Source organism: Rhagoletis zephyria, unplaced genomic scaffold, assembly GCF_001687245.7.
Source record: "Rhagoletis zephyria isolate East Lansing unplaced genomic scaffold, Rhagoletis_zephyria_1.1 Rzeph_scaffold_01723, whole genome shotgun sequence".
NCBI classification, from domain to species: domain Eukaryota; kingdom Metazoa; phylum Arthropoda; class Insecta; order Diptera; family Tephritidae; genus Rhagoletis; species Rhagoletis zephyria.
In genome coordinates, this window is record NW_016158807.1 from 50,360 (window position 1) to 69,638 (window position 19,279).

The following is a 19,279-nucleotide window of genomic DNA, read 5'->3' on the forward strand; positions in this document are numbered from 1 at the left end:
ATAACAACAAGTAAGAACGACATTACGGTAACTTTCTTTTTTGGTAGTGATGTATTTTGAGTTATGCTATCTTACTGCATCAAAATCTCAATTTTCATAAAAAGTGGACTTAGCACGTTTGCGAACTAAGCCAACGATATATAATTGAGGGATTCACAATGGTGTCGTAAGTGTCGTGTTGTTGTATGTCGTAAACTTTAAAAGCTTAAATAAATGTTTAGAGAACTTGAAACCACAGCCACATATTTTTTAACACTGCGAAAATTAATAATATGACTTTTATGGTACTTTGCGAACCCCCTTAATATATTTTTCAGGCGTTCACCGCCCCAAATGTATGTAGATAATAATATAATAGATTGGCGCTTACACATATGTTAGTGTTTGGCCGAGCTTCTCCTCCGATTTGTGGCGTGCGCCTTGATGTTGTCACACAAAGCGGAGGGACCTACAGTATTACGCCGACTCCGAACGGCGATTGTATTTTTTATGAGAAGCTGTTTTTCAGGGCAGAAAGACACTCGGAGGTTTGCCATTGCTTGCCGAGGGACGACCGCTGTTAAGAAAAAACCTTATTTCTATATTTTTGCGATATTGCTTTGACCAGGGTTTGAACCCAGGTGCTGCGGAGTGGAAGCGCGCACTGCTTACCACTACACCACATATATATATATACAGTGAAACCTCTCCTAACGGACACCTCTATTAGACGGACACCTCCCTTGGGCGGACATTTTTTCCTATACCAAGTTTTAAGTATAAATTTCGGAACAAATTACTCTCTCTTAAGCGGACACTCTCTTGGCCGGACGCGGACAGTTATTTTGCATAAAATTGACACAAAAACTCTATTGGGCGGACGCGAACCTCTTATCAACGGACATTAAGATTTCTTTTCATAACAAATCAAACAAAAACCTCCGTTGAGCGGACGCGAACTCCTCATAGGCGGACTACTAAATGGAAAAAGGGGACTTCCCGCACAAAATGTGATTGTTATGCACACATTTAGTTTGGTTTGCGCAGTGGTTTAGGTTCGTTATTTGAATTGTCAGAAACCCTTGGAGACTGATAAAAACATGAAAACTATTGATGAAAAAGGTACTGGCACTGAAAAATATTAAAAATAAAACTTACGTCAATCGACAATTTCCCAGTTTTTTATGTAATGAAGCTATGATTTTATGTAGTTTATCGACTAAAATGTAATATTTATTTTTATTTTGTTATTACTTAATATGTACTTACGCACATAAATGAAATGTGCACTTTTGAAAAAATACATGCACATTTTTGTTTGAACGATGTAATATCAATATCTTTTATTCAAATTAGAAATAGTGACTATTCAATTAATTAAAACATTAAAAAGTTCTAAAATAGGCTTCCCTTCCATTAAGCGGACACCTCTCTTGGGCGGACAAAAAATGACTGACGGTGAGTGTCCGCCCAAGGGAGGTTTCTCTGTATATATATATATATATATATATATATATATATATGTCTGGCATTTTATTCAAACAACTTATCTTGAGATAAGCCATTATCCCTTTAATGCAATATTTCACTGAGTTCCCAAACAACGTTTTACTAGCCATAAAATGCCACAGATATGTACACAAACTCGAATGGAAAACTAACCTCAGTTTTTGAAAAATTATGTATGTATGTATCAGGGTTGTTGCGAATATTCGCATTCGCATTCGCCACCGCGGAGCTTCCGCATTAATTTTAATATTCGCTATCGCTTTCGCATTCGCAGTAATCAATGCGGAGCCTTTGCGAATGCGAATCTTGTGCAAGTGCACCGATAAAACGTATATCTGGAAAACAAAATGACAATTTGTAGCCAATATTTTTTGCCTTTGGTCGTGGTTGTATTTCTATAACAAAACTGGTCAACTTTGATAAATATGTCTTTAGACATTTATTTCTTAAGCTATATAACCGAGCCCGCTGCGTTACAGGTTTCCCAAATTTTGAAACAACCAAAGAAATGAGAATGAAGAATTCCTTTTAAAAAACTTTAGAAAAACCTGAGACATATGGTTTGGCTTGTAAGCGCTGTTTAAACAACGATCTCGCCATTATGCTAGATTCTTCAAGTCAAGATGAAAGTCAGGAGTATACTTCCGAAATTTTCGGCCCCGATACAGTTCTCATTACTTTTTATTACATATAATGTCCCAATTTTTAAACTCAAGTACTAAATAAAATAAAAATATATATAAAATAAACATTATAAAAAATTACTAACTTTTCCATTTTTTCATTTAGCTAAGTAACTTGATTTACTTACCTAATTGTTTCTTAAAAATACTTGACATACGCATTCGCATTCGCATCCGCGGATGTTACCTGTTAGACATCCGCATCCGCATTCGCATCCGCGGATGTCTACAATTACACATTCGCAACATCCCTAGTATGTATATAGATATTTAGCGCATGGGGGAAGTAAGCAGTTTCTTTCTTCTGCCTTTAAAATAGGGCTCTCCACAATGAAAGCAATCATTGGAGAGACGTGTGATGTCTTATGGTCCAATTTATTTATCGGTTCCACAGAAGAAGAATGGATACGTATTGACACGATTTTTATTCAGTGTTGTGTTGGCGCTATTGACGGCAAACATATAAATATATTTTGTCCGAACAACACCGTTTCTCTTTTTTAATTATAAGTGTAACTATTCAATAGTCCTTCTGGCCGCCTGTGATGCAAATTATACCTTCGCTGCGGTAGATATTGGTGCATACGGTTCGCAAAGTGACGGCGGAGTTATGTGGAACTCGAGTTGTGGGCAGCGTTTATATTCGGCACAATTGGATTTGCCGAAAAAGGAAATATTGCCCGGCGCTAGCAATAGTTTCCCACACTATTTTGTTGGAGATTCTGCGTTCCCATTAATTTTTTTTAATGAAACCGTATCCATTTCGTACAATCAAATCACTTCACTTTAGTTTCATAGGGCCATATTCCCAGTCATTAGTTAACTACTATAATTTTAACTATTGGTGAACTAATGGATGTACATTAGTTAACTGCAGTCAACTATTAGTCAAACTGATACTGTGAAATGAAAAATGGTGGTTTAACATTAGCTTAACTTAGTTAACTAGTGACTGTGAAAATGGTCCATACTATTACTAATAATTCTTATATGTATATGCGTTTAGGAAATAATTTGCCTTTGGAGAGGGAAATCTTCAACAAGCGTTTGTCGCGAGCACGCCGAGTGATTGAAAATGCTTTTGGCATTTTAGCAAGTAGATGGAGGATCTTTTTATCTACCTTGCAAATGAGCCCAACATCCACAGAACAAATTGTGAAAGCGACCGTACTTCTGCACAATTTCTTAAAGATGAATGATGGAAGTTATTGCACACCTGAATACGTTAACCAGGATGATGGGAACGTGGTAACAAAGCGGCTGTGGCGCAACGAAATATCCACCGCTTTACAAAAGGCCAGAAGGACATGCTCAAGCAACGCTTTCAAACTAAGGGATGAGTTGATGAACTATGTCGTATCCCACCCAATTCAAAGAACCGAATAAAATAAAGATTGTCCAATGCAAGCAATATTTTAATAATTAATATTTAAATTGCCAAAGGTTCAAAGTGACATTGGTTGAAATACATTAAGATTAATTACATTTGTATTTGAAACTAGCAGACCCGCGAACTTCGTCCCACCCAAGATTTATTTTCAATATATTCAATGTACATAGACTTACCATAAATGTCTTACAATTATATTCATCAAGAATTGTCTTTATTCTGTCGTCGTAAAGCAGGGACCGCAATGACTATGGTGGTAGATTTAAAGACGGTAATTTGGTTTTGATCCCTGGTGCCTCCGTATGACTTCACTTGAAGATTTTTTGAAATAACTCGACTCCAGCGCCACCTTGCGACTTTTTTTGCAATAGTATTACCGTTACAAATATTTATCTCGATTATGAGGCAAATCGGACCATAAATAAGATTTTTAGTAATAATTTGACTCCACAGCCACCTTGCGAGCAATTTTTTCGCAGAAATATTTCCCTTTGCGTTACCAATACATATATTGAATATTAGCCAGATCAGATAATAAATACGATTATTTAGTAATAACTAGACTCCAGCGCTATTTAGCGTTTTAAGTTGTGAACCTAACTATACAGGGACCCACTAAAACACAAAAAAAAATCTCATTAAAATCATTTCGGTCGTTTAGAAAAAGTTCGCTCTCAAAAACATGTACCGTATTTAAATATATGCAGATAAAGGTCTCAGAAGGTTTCAAGAAGCCACGCCTACTTTTCCAATAGCCCCCACTTTTCTCCATGAATATGGGATTGATTTCAAAATCTCAATATCAAGTTGCAGGACTCTACCAGAGATATGAAATCGGTATGAAAAATTCGATTTGTATGGGAGATGACACGCTCCCTTAATTTGTCGAAATTATTATCAGCCTATAGCCAAAAGGTGTCTAAAGAGAAGGGAATTCTCTTTATATATTGGTATAGATAAATAGCCAATAGCCGCTTGCCTCGCGGCGCCTTAAATCGCCTCTTGATCTGTAAAACAATCATTCTATTCTATGTATGTATGTATCAGCGTTGCCATTTTAGCCGTTTTCCGGCTAGATTTAGCCGGTTTTGATAGCATCTAGCCGGAGAAAATTCGATCTAGCCGGCAGCCGATTTGTTAGCCGNCAAATATAATGCCGACGAAATAACATCCATAGAGATGCAATGCAACGGTTAACGTTAAAATTTAACTGTAACTGTTAACTGTAAAATTTTGGGCCGAAGTTTATCAATTTCGAAATGCCCTAGGAGAAAACCCTTTTGCTGACCTTTGCAACCTAGTTTTTAGTTTTCTTGTTTTGCCTATAAGTAATGCAGAAGTAGAGCGAATATTTAGTTCAATGAATATAATAAAAACTAAGCAAAGAAATCCAATGTGCGTTAAAACGTTAAACGCTATTTTATATATAAGATACGGTTTAAAACGTGAAGAAAAATGCTGCCATAATTTTACTGTAGATGACGATCTCTTAAAATTAATGAATTCAGGTGATATATACAATAGTGATTCATTTGATGATGAGGAATATACACTCGATATAAATTAATGGTGTTAACTAGTCTTTCGTTTCTTGCGATTTATTTAAATAAAGCATGTGAATTTTCACTAAAACATTTTAGCCGTTTTTAGCCGCTTTTTTTTGCCAATCTAGCCGGTCGGCCCAAAAAGTTCTGGCAACACTGGTATGTATATCGAAAATACGTGTACCGAATTTCAAGCAAATCGGCACATAAATAATTTTTTTCCGAATGGATCGGTCCCTGGTTTACCTATCAGAAAATAGTATCCTATATGTTAATTCAGGCAATAAGCTACTTACGCGCCAAATGCAAGCATATCGAACCATAAAGAAGATTTTATCGAATAAATGGGTCCTTTGCCCACTTACCGAAAAAAGGATCTTATATGCTAATCTAGCCAAAAAGCTGTCTACGTTCCAAATTTCAAGCAAATCGGACCATAGAGATGATTTTTTTTCGAATAGATCGGTCCCTGGTACACCTACGTCAAAAGAGTACCATATATGTTAATCAAGGCAAAAGCCAGAACCTATGTACCAAATGTCAAGCAAATTGGACCATAAATAAGATTTGTTCGAATTGGTCCCTGTCCACCTAACGGAAAAAGTATTTTTTTTGGCCCCTGACATGGTGGTTACTGAAAGCTATTTATGCTGTTACGATTATCCTTGAAACTTCGTCCGGATTTCCGAAATTCTTCGGTTCGTATCGCTGGATTGTTAAATAAATGCCAACGATGACCAAGTTGTAGTACAAGTAAATTTATTGTACAATAAACAATTTACAATACTCGCTAATACATTAAAACACTATACAATAATTGTTAAAGCGATAACGATGCTTTACTACTAACACATTAAACCTTATAGCTTGCTTATTCGCAACTCACTTCTCTGCTCACTTTACTTGTAGCTTGCTGACTTGTAACCATGATAAAAATATAGTAAGGTAGAACCGCTGAGAGTTACTTTTAAAATTCTTGACGTTTCCAAATATTTTAATTTTTTAAATTTACTCACAAACTCACACACACATTTTCATTTTCAATCTCAAGGAACAACAATTTCGAACAATTTCAATTTTTTATTTTAAATTTTATATGATTTGAAAATGCTGGCAAACTTCAAAAAAAAATCATGGCCGACAAATTGAGAGAACGGTTCTACCTTGCTATGGTTTTATCATGCTTGTAACTAACCAACTTCGCTATCGCGGCACCCTTATATACCTGCGCTCGCACTTATGGCAACTCTAGAACGTTCTGAAGTTTATCGCTCATTCTCTTTCTCTCGCTGTTCGCAGTGTTCATCAAACTTGACGTTTCTCTTTGTGGAACATTCTACGTAATTCCTCGAACATTGTGCATATTTCTCGTTGTTCGTCTTGTGTTGCCGCAGTATTCGCCACAATACATAAAATTTCATGAAAATCGTACCTGCCGTTCGCGAGCTTACCTCTAGACACAAAAAAAAGATTTATCTTTATATAATTAGTAGAAATTAGTATAGATATAGATATATGTAAATAAGATAAGTGGCAACACATTGTCGAACATTTCTGGATCAAAGTATTTTGAGCACTTCGTTTGATAATATGTTGAAAATTCTTTCCAACATTAAGTTCGGCATTTGGGTGTTGACAACTTTTCAAACAAATTACCCAGTAAAGCTTTTTCAAACACTTTAGTTCACGTTAAAGTCCCACACTGATGGGGTTTGGCTTTCGATGCTTCCTCCTCATAAAAAAAAAAAACCAAAGAGCACACATGTATACATACCGTGGCGAATACTGCGGCAACGCGAAGCGAACAACGAGAAACAGGCAGAATGTGCGAGGAATGAAGTAGAATGTTCCACAAAGAGAACCGTCAAGTTGGATGAACACTGCGAACAGCGAGAGAAAGATAATGAGCGACGAACTTCAGAACATTCTAGAGTAGCCATGAGTGCGAGCGCAGGTATATAAAAGCTACCACACAGCGGAGTTAGTTAGTTACAAGTCAGCAAGCTACAAGTAAAGTGAGTTGCGAATAAGTAAGTTTAATTGTGTTCACAAGTTTGGTATAGCGTTGTTATCGCTTTAACGAGTATTGTAAAGTGTTTTTACTGTATTATCGAGTATTATAAATTGTTTGTTGTACAATAAAGTTAATTGTACTACAATTTGGTCATCGTGAGCATTTATTTAACAATCCAGCGATACGGGCTGTAAGATATTTGGGAAATCCCACAAGGTTTCAAGGATAATCCTAACAATTGGTGTCAGAAGTGGGATTGTTAAATAAATCCCAGAGGAGAAACTTCCGAAAATGGCAAAAATTCAGGATCTAAAGATTGAAGAACTCAAGCAAGAGTTGGAGAAGCGAAATTTAGCAACCTCCGGAAGAAAAGTGGAGTTACTATCACGGCTGCGAGGCTATGGAAGCAGAAGGCATCGACGTGGACAAATACGACTTCCAGGGTAAACCCGACGATACATCCGCAAAGGACGAACAGAAGGATGACGTTGCATGATCGTCGAAGGATGTGCATCAGACATCCGGGACGGTTGAAGAACAGCAAAAGGTTCCTTCGTAATCAACAGCTATGGACATGAACACGTTATTGGCTGCCATGTCACAGATGTCATCACAGATTTCATCCCAGCTGCAAGTGCAGGAAACACGCATGTCATCGCAGCTGGAAGCACAGCTTAAAGCACAAAGGTTGCAGTTGTCGTCATATGTTTCCTCGCAGATACAAGCGCTGGAGACACGTATATCATCAGCGGTATAAGCGGAGATGTCATCCCAACTGGAAGCACAGGATGCAGAGATTGCACAAATACAGGAAAAAATCGAAGAGAGACAGGACAAAGTCGAGGCCAAGATGGGCGAGTTGGAAGGTCGACTCCGAGACTTGCAGTTGAATCGTCCAGCTACTTCGACGAACACTCCCAAGGTAAAGACTCCATCCTTTGGCGGCACAATTCCTTTCCAGGTCTTTAAGCTCCAGTTCGAAAAATGGCTGCAGCAAATCATTGGAGCGTGGAGGATAAATCCGCTGCATTATTCGTGGCATTGAAAGGACCTTCCGCGGAAATCTTGTAGACTATTCCCGACTGTGAAAGGAGCAGTTACGATGCGTTGATGAGTGCCGTGGAGAGACGTTACGGTAGCGACCACAGGAGACAGATTTACCAGATTGAGCTGGAGAACCGCTGTTAAAAAGCCAACAAGACTCTACAAGAATTCGCCTCAGAGATCGAGAAATTGGCGCACTTTACTATTGGAGACGTATCTGGTGAGCACCTCGAAAGGTAAAAATCCATAGGTTCATCAACGGATTGCGGGACGTGTATACTAAGCGAGAGACGTACGCGAATTCAAGGCCCACATTTGCTTAAACTGTCTCGTGGGCTCAGACACTTGAAACGGCAGCACTCCCAAGTAGACCAGCCTACAAAGCCCATCGAGTGGAAGTGGAGACACCGGACGAGACGAAGGAAATGCTGAAGAAGCTAATCCAACTACTGGGCGAGAAAAAGCATGGCTCTGGAAAAGGTTTTAAGTGTGGAAAGCCAGGCCACTTCACCCGCGATTGCAGCGCAAGTTCCAGTGCGCTCAACAGTTCAATTTTTGCGAAGATTGATGGAGATTGTGGGACAAACAAGTTGTGGGTTGTTGAAGCAACATAGAATTCTACACCGGACGTACTTGTTGGTAAGACCCTGGCTAAGACGCAAAAAGATGGACGCAGTACTTAATGAATTCAAATCACCAATTTAACTCCGAAGAGGGACTGTACTGGGACGATGTCGAGAGGTAGAAGCAATCTTCAACTGCGAAAAATTACCTGAAAGCGATTCCATTGGCGAGAATGACATTGCGGAAGACATAAATGCTTGGACGGAAGGGTTGGAAGAAAAATACCAGCACAAGGCTAATGAACTTCTCCGTAGATACTCCAACATATTCGATAGGGATGGCAACCAACCCGGCAGGACTAACGTTGTGAAACATCGCATTGATACTGGTGATGCAAGGCCAATCTGTCAAGCTCCTCGGAGTGTTCCACTTGCCCAACGTGAAGCTGTTAGCCAAATAATAAAAGAAATAAGCGAGAGTGGTGTGATTGAACCATCAGCGAGTCCATGGAATTCGCCGGTAGTGCTTGTGAAAAAGAATGATGGTCAAATGCGTTTCTGTGTAGACTACCGGAAACTAAATGATGTGACGAAAAAGCACAGCTATCCACTTCCCAGGATCGATGATACTCTGGACTCGTTGACTGAAACAAAGTGGTTCTCAACATTCGACCTTAAGAGCGGTTATTGGCAAGTGGAAGTAAGTGACGAGGACAAGGAGAAGACAGATTTCAGCGTTGGAGACGGTCTTTGGCAATTCACGGTGATGTGCTTCAGATTATACAACGCTCCTGCCTTATGGACCTTGTGCTTAATGGACTGCATTCGAAAACTTGTTTGGTGTATCTAGACGACATTATTGTGTTGGGTAAAAGCTTTGAGAAGCACCTGAAGAATTAGGAGGAAGTTTTCCAGAAGATAGCTGGCGCTGGTCTGAAGCTTAGTTCTAAAAAGTGCTCACTGTTCAAGAAGGAGGTGAACTACTTGGGACACAAGGTGACAACGGAGGGCGTCTGTACTGCAAAGGAAAAGATAGAAGCTGTATAGAATTGACCAAGACCTAGGAACCTGCACGAACTACCAAGTTTTCTTCGCCTATGCACCTATTACCGCCGATTGGTTCCGAATTTCACCAGCGTTGCAAATAGCCTCCACGAGCTCACTAGGAAGAATAGAGCCTTCGAGTGGAGTAACGAACAGGAGGAGGCTTTCCAAACTCTGAAGCAACGGCTATGTACTGCACCTATGCTAGCGTATCCCGCTCCAGGTGCAACGTTTATTTTGGATACGGATGCTAGTGGTTATGCCATAGGAGGCGTACCAGGCGTAGGGAAAACCAGAGAGGAACTACGGCATAACTCGGAGAGAACTACTAGCATTGCTGGAGTGCGTCACAAATTTCCACAAGTACCTCTATGGGCAACCTTTCCGAATTCGAACGGACCATGCAGCGCTGAAGTGGCTACTACAGTTTAAGAATCCAGAAGGACAACTAGCTCGATGGATTGAGAGACTGCAAAGTTATGACTTCGCTATTGAGCACCGCAAGGGAAGTGTCCACGGAAATGCTGATGTCATGTCCCGTCGACCATGTAGCCTGGAATGTAAACACTGCTTAAAAGCTGAGGGCAAAGAGGACATTATAGATGTCCGGCTAAGGACAACAGCACCAGCGGAAGAGTAGAACAGCTACGAAAGTGGAACTTTTGATGCATGGACTGAAGGTAGACAGAAGGCCAACTAAGGAGCAACTGGCAGCGGAAAGCCCATTCGCAAAGGCACACTGGGCACAATGGAACGGCTTAAAGTTGATATCTGGCTGTTTGCATAGGGTATGGGAAAGCGAAGATGGCCAGTGCTCCCGCAACCTAATAGTAGTTCCAAGGGTAAGAATTCCGGATGTACTCAAGGAATTCCACAATAGTCCTAGGGCACTAGGGAATCACGAAAACCCTGGAGAGGATCAAACAGAAGTTTTAGTGGGTTGGTTGTCGGCAATCGGTCGCAGAGTGGATTGCTAACTGCGCAGAGTGCATTGCTGCTAAAGGGCCGAAATCCAGAAGTCATGGCCAGATGAAGCAGTATAACTCAGGTGCACCATTCGAGCGGATTGCCATGGATGTAGAGGGACCATTTCCTATGAGTGCACAGGGAAACAGATGCGTCCTTGTGGTTATGGACTACTTTAGCAAATAACCAGGAAGCTAAAACGGTAGCAGAGGTATTCATCTACAATTGGGTGCACTCTGACCAGGGAAGAAACTTTGAATCGGTGGTGTTTCAAGAGATGTGCCAGATACTGGGTATCCGGAAAACAACGGCTCTTCAGCCCCAATCAGATGGCATGGTGGAACGGTTCAACCGAACCCTGGAAGAGCATTTTCCTGATGGGATACCGGTTAGCAGTGCATGAAACAACAGGTAAAACTCCTGCAAGGGTAATCTTCGGCAGTGAACTCCGTTTGCCTAGTGACCAATAGTTTGGAGTAACTGGCGGTGCAAGGAGAATTGGGAAAGAGACGTCCACCATCCTGGAAGAGGAGATGAGAGAGATAAATGCTCTTGTGAGACAGCGAACTCAAATTATGAGTGACAAGATGAAGGCCAGTTATGATAAGGCAATGAACTCCGAAGGTTTCCAAGAGGGAGACTTAGTGTTGCTGTACAATCCACAACGGAAGAAAGGTTTGTGCCCAAAACTACAATGCAACTGGGAAGGTCCGTATAAGGTCGTCAAATGGCTGAGTGACGTAGTGTATCGAATCCTGACCGTTGGGAGACCAATAACCAAGATGAAGGTGGTCCACTTGGAAAGGCTTTGGAACAGCAAGTGTGTCAGATCGGGACGATCAGACTTAGGTGGAGGGCAGTGTGGCGAACACTGCGCCAACGCGAAGCGAACAACGAGAAACAGGAAGAATGTACGAGGAATGAAGTAGAATGTTCCAGAAAGAGAAACGTCAAGTTGGATGAACACTGCGAACAGCGAGAGAAAGAGAATGAGCGATGACTTCAAACCATTCTAGAGTTGCCATGAGTGCGAGCGCAGTTATATAAGAGCCACCACACAGCGGAGTTAGTTAGTTACAAGTTAGCAAGCTACAAGTAAAGTGAGTTGCGAATAAGCAAGTTTAATTGTGTTAACAAGTTTTGTAAAGCGTTGTAATTGCTTTAACGAGTATCGTAAAGTGTTTTTACTGTATCAGCGAGTATTGTAAATTGTTTGTTGTACAATAAAGTTAATTGTACTACAATGAGATCATCGTTAGCATTTATTTAACAATCCAGCGATCGAGCCATAAGATATTTGGGAAATCCCACAAGGTTTCAAGGTTAATCGTAACAATACTGACGGAAAATTTCTTCCTGTGAATGCCAAAGTTATTGGAATAGAGAGTAGAAATGAACTAATTTTAAGTAAATTTGTTAATTCTTTCTGTTATGTTACCTTTTTAGATTATAACCTTTTTTGATTATAAACTCACAATGACCTTTTACTTTAAAGAATATTTCATCTAACATTGTTATTTCAGAATAAAGGTCATACATTTTAATAAAAAAAATTTCGTGCAAATTACTGAAATATATTTATATTTATAATTGAAAAAATATAGTATTTTTGCGTACTATATTTTTATCCAACAGTATACGCCGACCGGAAAAATAGTACAATACTATATATGATAGTACGGTTGGCAACCCTATGTCAACCACATTCTGCACATGAGTGTGAAGCGATGATTTGTCTTTCGTACACACATATGTACATATTTATGTATTTAGCAAGTTCAATCAGTGATCGCTGTTTAGCTCAAATACGTTTATGTATGCATGTATGTATGTGCGTAGTACAGGGTAGTCAAGTCCGATGGAATACAAGATTGCGCTGAATGATGTCAAATTTGGGAGAATAAAAGTACGACCGCACTAAGCGACGCGATACTACAGCAGCACTATGCGATACGACGCCACACTTTTTGGTATACCGCACTGAAACTACAGTGGCGCGACACTTCGCGGAAAAATTTTTAATTTAGTTGTATCAAAACCTTCAAACAAGATAGATGCTATTGCCGCTGATGTAATATTAACGCCTTTTTCCTTGTTTGCCTTGCAAATTCTTCTAAAATTTTATGTTCATTCCCATAAAATGTATTCCTCGAATAAAATGTGTGTGAATATTCACTAACAATTCGAAATCCAATTTCTTTGAGTTAACAATATAGTACGAAATATTATGACGTCCCTCTGGGTATACCGCACTATGCGGCACCAGAACTGTGCGACACCACGCGACGCTGCATATTTGCCTAGGGTCAACTATGACGCGCAGCATCACGTCGCGTACCTCCGCTGCAGCGTAATGCGGTATGCTCTACAAGAATCCATGCAAAGAATATTTTTCCGCGCTGTGTAGTGTCGTGTCGCGTCGCTTAGTGTGGTTGGACCTTAAAGTGAATATGATGTCATCGCAGATTTGCCGGTGGAGAGCAACACCGATAGATAGATTCGTTTCACCATGCAGTGCAGTAACTTCGCTCACACACAACTCGTACGCGTTTGTGAGCTCGCGTTTGATCGGCAAAGATGTACAGAATTTTATTTATTTTATTTATTGAGTCTATGAGCATACAGAAGTTCCTTACAGACTAGTTAACAAAATTCAGCTTAATTGATAATTAAAGAAATAAAATTTATAAAATTTATTTATTTAAAGTAAAAGTTTAGTAGTGACGAAAAACTCAGTTTAGAAACTGAGAGATCAAGTTCAACGGAATTAGAGATCTCGTTTAGTTCGCGAAGGGCTCGACCAATAGGGGCATTGCACGCATAGTTCGTTCGGAATCTGCATAAATAAAAGGGATGGTTATTACGTAAGTATAGAGTCGGAACAGAAAAGTTAATACTATGCAAGAGATCGGAGCAGTCAGTCTCCCCACTAATAACACTAACATGAAGGACAAAGACAAAATCGCTCTTCTGCTTTCCAGCGGTTTAAGATAATTAGTCGCAACCGGGACTCATAAGCCGTAATGGGACTAGAAAATTGTCAAGAAAGAGCAAACCTTAGAAAACTTTTTGCACACGTTCAATTCTATCGATGGAGGATTGGTAGTAAGGCCTCCAAATGAACGCAGCATATTCTAGTCTAGAACGAACGAAAGCAGTAAATAATAATTTGAAGGTATAAGGATATGAAAAGTTTAAGCTGTTTCTTCTTATGAAACCTAAGACAGAATACGATTGGAGATAATAAAGTTTATATGGTTTGTAAACGTAAAACGCGAATCGAAAACAACGCCTAGATCTTTGATTTCCTCAACATGTTGGAGAACATTATTAGATATGCAATAACATGTAGGCAACGCATTAACTAATTTAAAGAAGGTGATCATAAAACATTTTTTGATATTTAAAAATAGGTGAGAAATACGGCACCACTTGGTTAAATTATTAATATCGGCTTGAAGTCTATGCGAGTCAGCCGAGTTGGTAATGACAGAAAATATCTTTAGGTCGTCGGCATATGAAAGAAATTTAGCGAAGGTAAAACAGCTACTAATATCATTGATGAACAAGACGAAGAGCAGAGGGCCCAAGACACTTCCCTGTGGAACTCCAGAGGATGCACTGAAGGGCCTAGAGGAGACATTATCAACAGTCACTAATGGGTCCTTTGTCCACTTACCGAAAAAAGATCTTATATGCTAATCTAGCCAAAACGCTGTCTACGTTCCAAATTTCAAGCAAATCGGACCATAGAGATGATTTTTTTTCGAATAGATCGGTCCCTGGTACACCTACGTCATACCTGGTACCATACGTACCATATATGTTAATCGAGGCAAAAGCCAGAACCTATGTACCAAATGTCAAGCAAATTGGACCATAAATAAGATTTGTTCGAATTGGTCCCTGTCCCCCTAACGGAAAAAGTATTTTTTTTTTTGGCCCCTGACATGGTGGTTGCTGAAAGCTATTTATACTGTTACGATTATCCTTGAAAATTCGTCCGGATTTCCGAAATTCTTCGGTTCGTATCGCTGGATTGTTAAATAAATGCTAACGATGACCAAATTGTAGTACAAGTAAATTTATTGTACAACAAACAATTTACAATACTCGCTAATACATTAAAACACTTTACAATACTTGTTAAAGCGATAACAACGCTTTACTACTAACACACTAAACCTTATAGCTTGCTTATTCGCAACTCAATTCTCTGCTCACTTTACTTGTAGCTTGCTGACTTGTAACTAACCAACTTCGCTATGGCGGCGCCCTTATATACCTGCGCTCGCACTTNAACACAATTAAACTTATAGCTTGCTTATTCGCAACTCAATTCTCTGCTCACTTTACTTGTAGCTTGCTGACTTGTAACTAACCAACTTCGCTATGGCGGCGCCCTTATATACCTGCGCTCGCACTTATGGCAACTCTAGAACGTTCTGAAATTTATCGCTCATTCTCTTTCTCTGCTGTTCGCAGTGTTCATCAAACTTGACGTTTCTCTTTGTNTTCTGAAGTTTATCGCTCATTCTCTTTCTCTCGCTGTTCGCAGTGTTCATCCAACTTGACGTTTCTCTTTGTGGAACATTCTACGTCATTCCTCGAACATTCTGCCTATTTCTCGTTGTTCGCTTTATGTTGCCGCAGTATTCGCCACAATACATAAAATTTCATGAAAATCGTACAAAAATTCTTTCCAACATTAAGTTCGACGNAAGATTTATCTTTATATAATTAGTAGAAATTAGTATAGATATAGATATATGTAAATAAGATAAGTGGCAACGCATTGTCGAACATTTCTGGATCAAAGTATTTTGAGCCCTTCGTTTGATAATATGTTGAAAATTCTTTCCAACATTAAGTTCGGCANGTGGAACATTCTACGTCATTCCTCGAACATTCTGCCTATTTCTCGTTGTTCGCTTTATGTTGCCGCAGTATTCGCCACAATACATAAAATTTCATGAAAATCGTACAAAAATTCTTTCCAACATTAAGTTCGACGTTTGGGTGTTGACAACTTTTCAAGCAAATTATCCAGCAAAGCTTTTTCAAACACTTTAGGTCGCGTTAAAGTCCCACAGTGATGGGGTTTGGCTTTCGATGCATACATACCGTGGCGAATACTCCGGCAACGCGAAGCGAACAACGAGAAACAGGCAGAATGTGCGAGGAATGAAGTAGAATGTTCCAGAAAGAGAAACGTCAAGTTGGATGAACACTGCGAACAGCCAGAGAAAGAGAATGAGCGATGACTTCAAACCATTCTAGAAATGCCATGAGTGCGAGCGCAGGTATATAAGAGCCACCACACAGCGGAGTTAGTTAGTTACAAGTTAGCAAGCTACAAGTAAAGTGAGTTGCGAATAAGCAAGTTTAATTGTGTTAGCAAGTTTTGTAAAGCGTTGTAATTTCTTTAACGAGTATCGTAAAGTGTTTTTACTGTATCAGCGAGTATTGTAAATTGTTTGTTGTACAATAAAGTTAATTGTACTACAATGAGATCATCGTTAGCATTTATTTAACAATCCAGCGATCGAGCCATAAGATATTTGGGAAATCCCACAAGGTTTCAAGGTTAATCGTAACAATACTGACGGAAAATTTCTTCCTGTGAATGCCAAAGTTATTGGAATAGAGAGTAGAAATGAACTAATTTTAAGTAAATTTGTTAATTCTTTCTGTTATGTTACCTTTTTAGATTATAACCTTTTTTGATTATAAACTCACAATGGCCTTTTACTTTAAAGAATATTTCATCTAACATTGTTATTTCAGAATAAAGGTCATACATTTTAATAAAAAAAATTTCGTGCAAATTACTGAAATATATTTATATTTATAATTGAAAAAATATAGTATTTTTGCGTACTATATTTTTATCCAACAGTATACGCCGACCGGAAAAATAGTACAATACTATATATGATAGTACGGTTGGCAACCCTATGTCAACCACATTCTGCACATGAGTGTGAAGCGATGATTTGTCTTTCGTACATACATAGTTATATACATATTTATGTATTTAGCAAGTTCAATCAGTGATCGCTGTTTAACTCAAATACGTTTATGTATGCATGTATGTATGTGCGTAGTACAAACCTTAGAAAACTTTTCGCACACGTTCAATTCTATCAATGGAGGATCGGTAGTAAGGCCTCCAAATGAACGCAGCATATTCTAGTCTTGAACGAACGAAAGCAGTAAATAATAATTTGAAGGTATAAGGATATGAAAAGTTTAAGCTGTTTCTTCTTATGAAACCTAAGACAGAATACGATTTGGAGATAATAAAGTTTATATGGTGTGTAAACGTAAAACGCGAATCGAAAACAACGCCTAGATCTTTGATTTCCTCAACATGTTGGAGAACATTATTAGATATGCAATAACATGTAGGCAACGCATTAACTAATTTAAAGAAGGTGATCTTAAAACATTTCTTGATATTTAAAAATAGGTGAGAAATACGGCACCACTTGGTAAAATTATTAATATCGGCTTGAAGTCTATGCGAGTCAGCCGAGTTGGTAATGACAGAAAATATCTTTAGGTCGTCGGCATATAAAAGAAATTTAGCGAAGGTAAAACAGCTACTAATATCATTGATGAACAAGACGAAGAGCAGAGGGCCCAAGACACTTTCCTGTGGAACTCCAGAGGATGCAGTGAAGGGCCTAGAGGAGACATCATCAACAATCAATACACAACGTCTATTACTTAAATATGATCGCAACCAATCTAGGAATACGGAATGAAAACCTAGAGATGCAAGCTTACTTTGTCGAACGCTTTTGAGAAGTCAGTATAGATACAGTCTACTTGGTCCCCAGCAGAAAACGCCGAAATACAGTAGTCACTAAATAGGGCGAGATTGGATACTGTGGATCTACCAGTAACAAAACCATGCTGCTGTGGAGAGATTATACTCTTCGTAGCAAAATACATATTTTCCTTTATGATTCTTTCAAAAAGTTTAGATACAGTCCAGAGTTTAGAAATCGGCCTGTAATTAGACACATCGTCCTTTTTGCCACTTTTGAAAATTGGAGTAACATCCGTCCGTTTCCACTCGTCAATAAAGACCCCAGATGCTAATGATTTGTTAAAGATTAGTTTGAGAGGCAAAGCAAGCGCAGGACATTTTATAAGAAGGATAGTGGAGATACCATCTATATCCATCTTAGTAGATGGTTTAAGATCTTTGATACCATCCTCAACGTCTTCTAACGACAGGCTCAAAAGGCCGAAGTTCAGAGGTGAGTTATCTTTCAAGGAGAAGTAGGAGTTGGAGTCATGATAATCTCAAACGAAGTTTGAATTAAAGAACTCCGCAAACAGATTAGCAACTTCTGAAGAAGTACTAGCGGATCTATCTTCCCAGGAAACCGCAGACGGAACTCCAGAGGCAGACTTCCTAAACTTAATGAACTGCCAAAAATACTTAGGAGTAGATTTGATGTTGCTTTCAACGCCCAAAATGTAATTTTTATACAGAAATTTATTCAGCTGTTGAATTTTTTCGAACCTTGAAGATATAGTGTATAATGGTCTGATTATGCATACTTCGCATAACTTCGCACAACTTCGCATTATCTTCAAACTGTAATTTCGTATGAACTTTGTATGTATTTTGTATTCCATTACCCAGAAATTAGCAGAACTTTTAAAAACTTAGCGTTCTGTTGAGTTTAGATTTTGCTTCATATTTTCTTAAGTTACACTTTTAGGGCACTGGTACAAATGGTGTGCGAAGTTATGCGAAGTATGCATAACCAGACCCTAAGTGTAGAGAGTATTATATCGTCCAAAACTCTTATGAAGCTTATTTCGCCGATTCTTGAGCTTTTTTTTAAATCTCGTGTATACCAATGAAGCTTGTACGGCCTTTTCCGAATTAGTGGAATATTTTGGTGACAAATCTCCACCACTTTAGACCTTAAGGCAGAATAACAATCCGAGGTAGCGGAGCTCAAGAGCAGCTCATCCCATTTAACTTTGCTTAAAGAGTTATTGACCCTTGAAAAGTCACACTTTGAGAATTTAGACAATGAGCCATTGTCTCTTCACATTTAGTGCCTGAAAATTCATAAAACTTTACGTTGAGGGCCACGGAAACATGATGCTTATCTGTAGGCAAGATCGGCGAGTAACATTCCGAAATAGTAGCCTTGATATTATCACTAACAAAAACGAGATCTAAAATTCGATTAAGCTTGTTTTTGAAACAATTCAATTGCACTAAGTTAAGACTTAAAATATTATCAACAAAGTAAGATTCGACCTCTGTATTAACATTCGTTGGTATAAGACCCCATTTTGACAGATTATTAGACCAAATAATATTTGGAAGATTGAAATCACCGAACACACATAGATGACACTGGTCGACGGCCAAAATTTACCAGAGACGCCGTTATGAAATTCGTATGTAAAATCACCCCCTGATTCCGAAAATCAAGGTTATTTTTAATTTTATGGTACCGTTTTTGAGATATTTGCAATTTACCGTTTTTGCAAAAAAAAAAAAA

General features: G+C 38.8%; 1 long non-coding RNA gene across 1 annotated transcript in view; it reads left to right on the plus strand.

Annotated features, from left to right (window-relative positions):
* The first annotated feature begins 1,472 nt into the window (after positions 1–1,472).
* The window catches only part of LOC108364953 (uncharacterized), a 25,459-nt gene continuing 7,652 nt past the window's right edge, over positions 1,473–19,279 (plus strand). The window contains exon 1 of the long non-coding RNA XR_001847850.1: positions 1,473–1,502. This is a non-coding gene — a long non-coding RNA (uncharacterized LOC108364953). The remainder of the gene's footprint in view (positions 1,503–19,279) is intronic.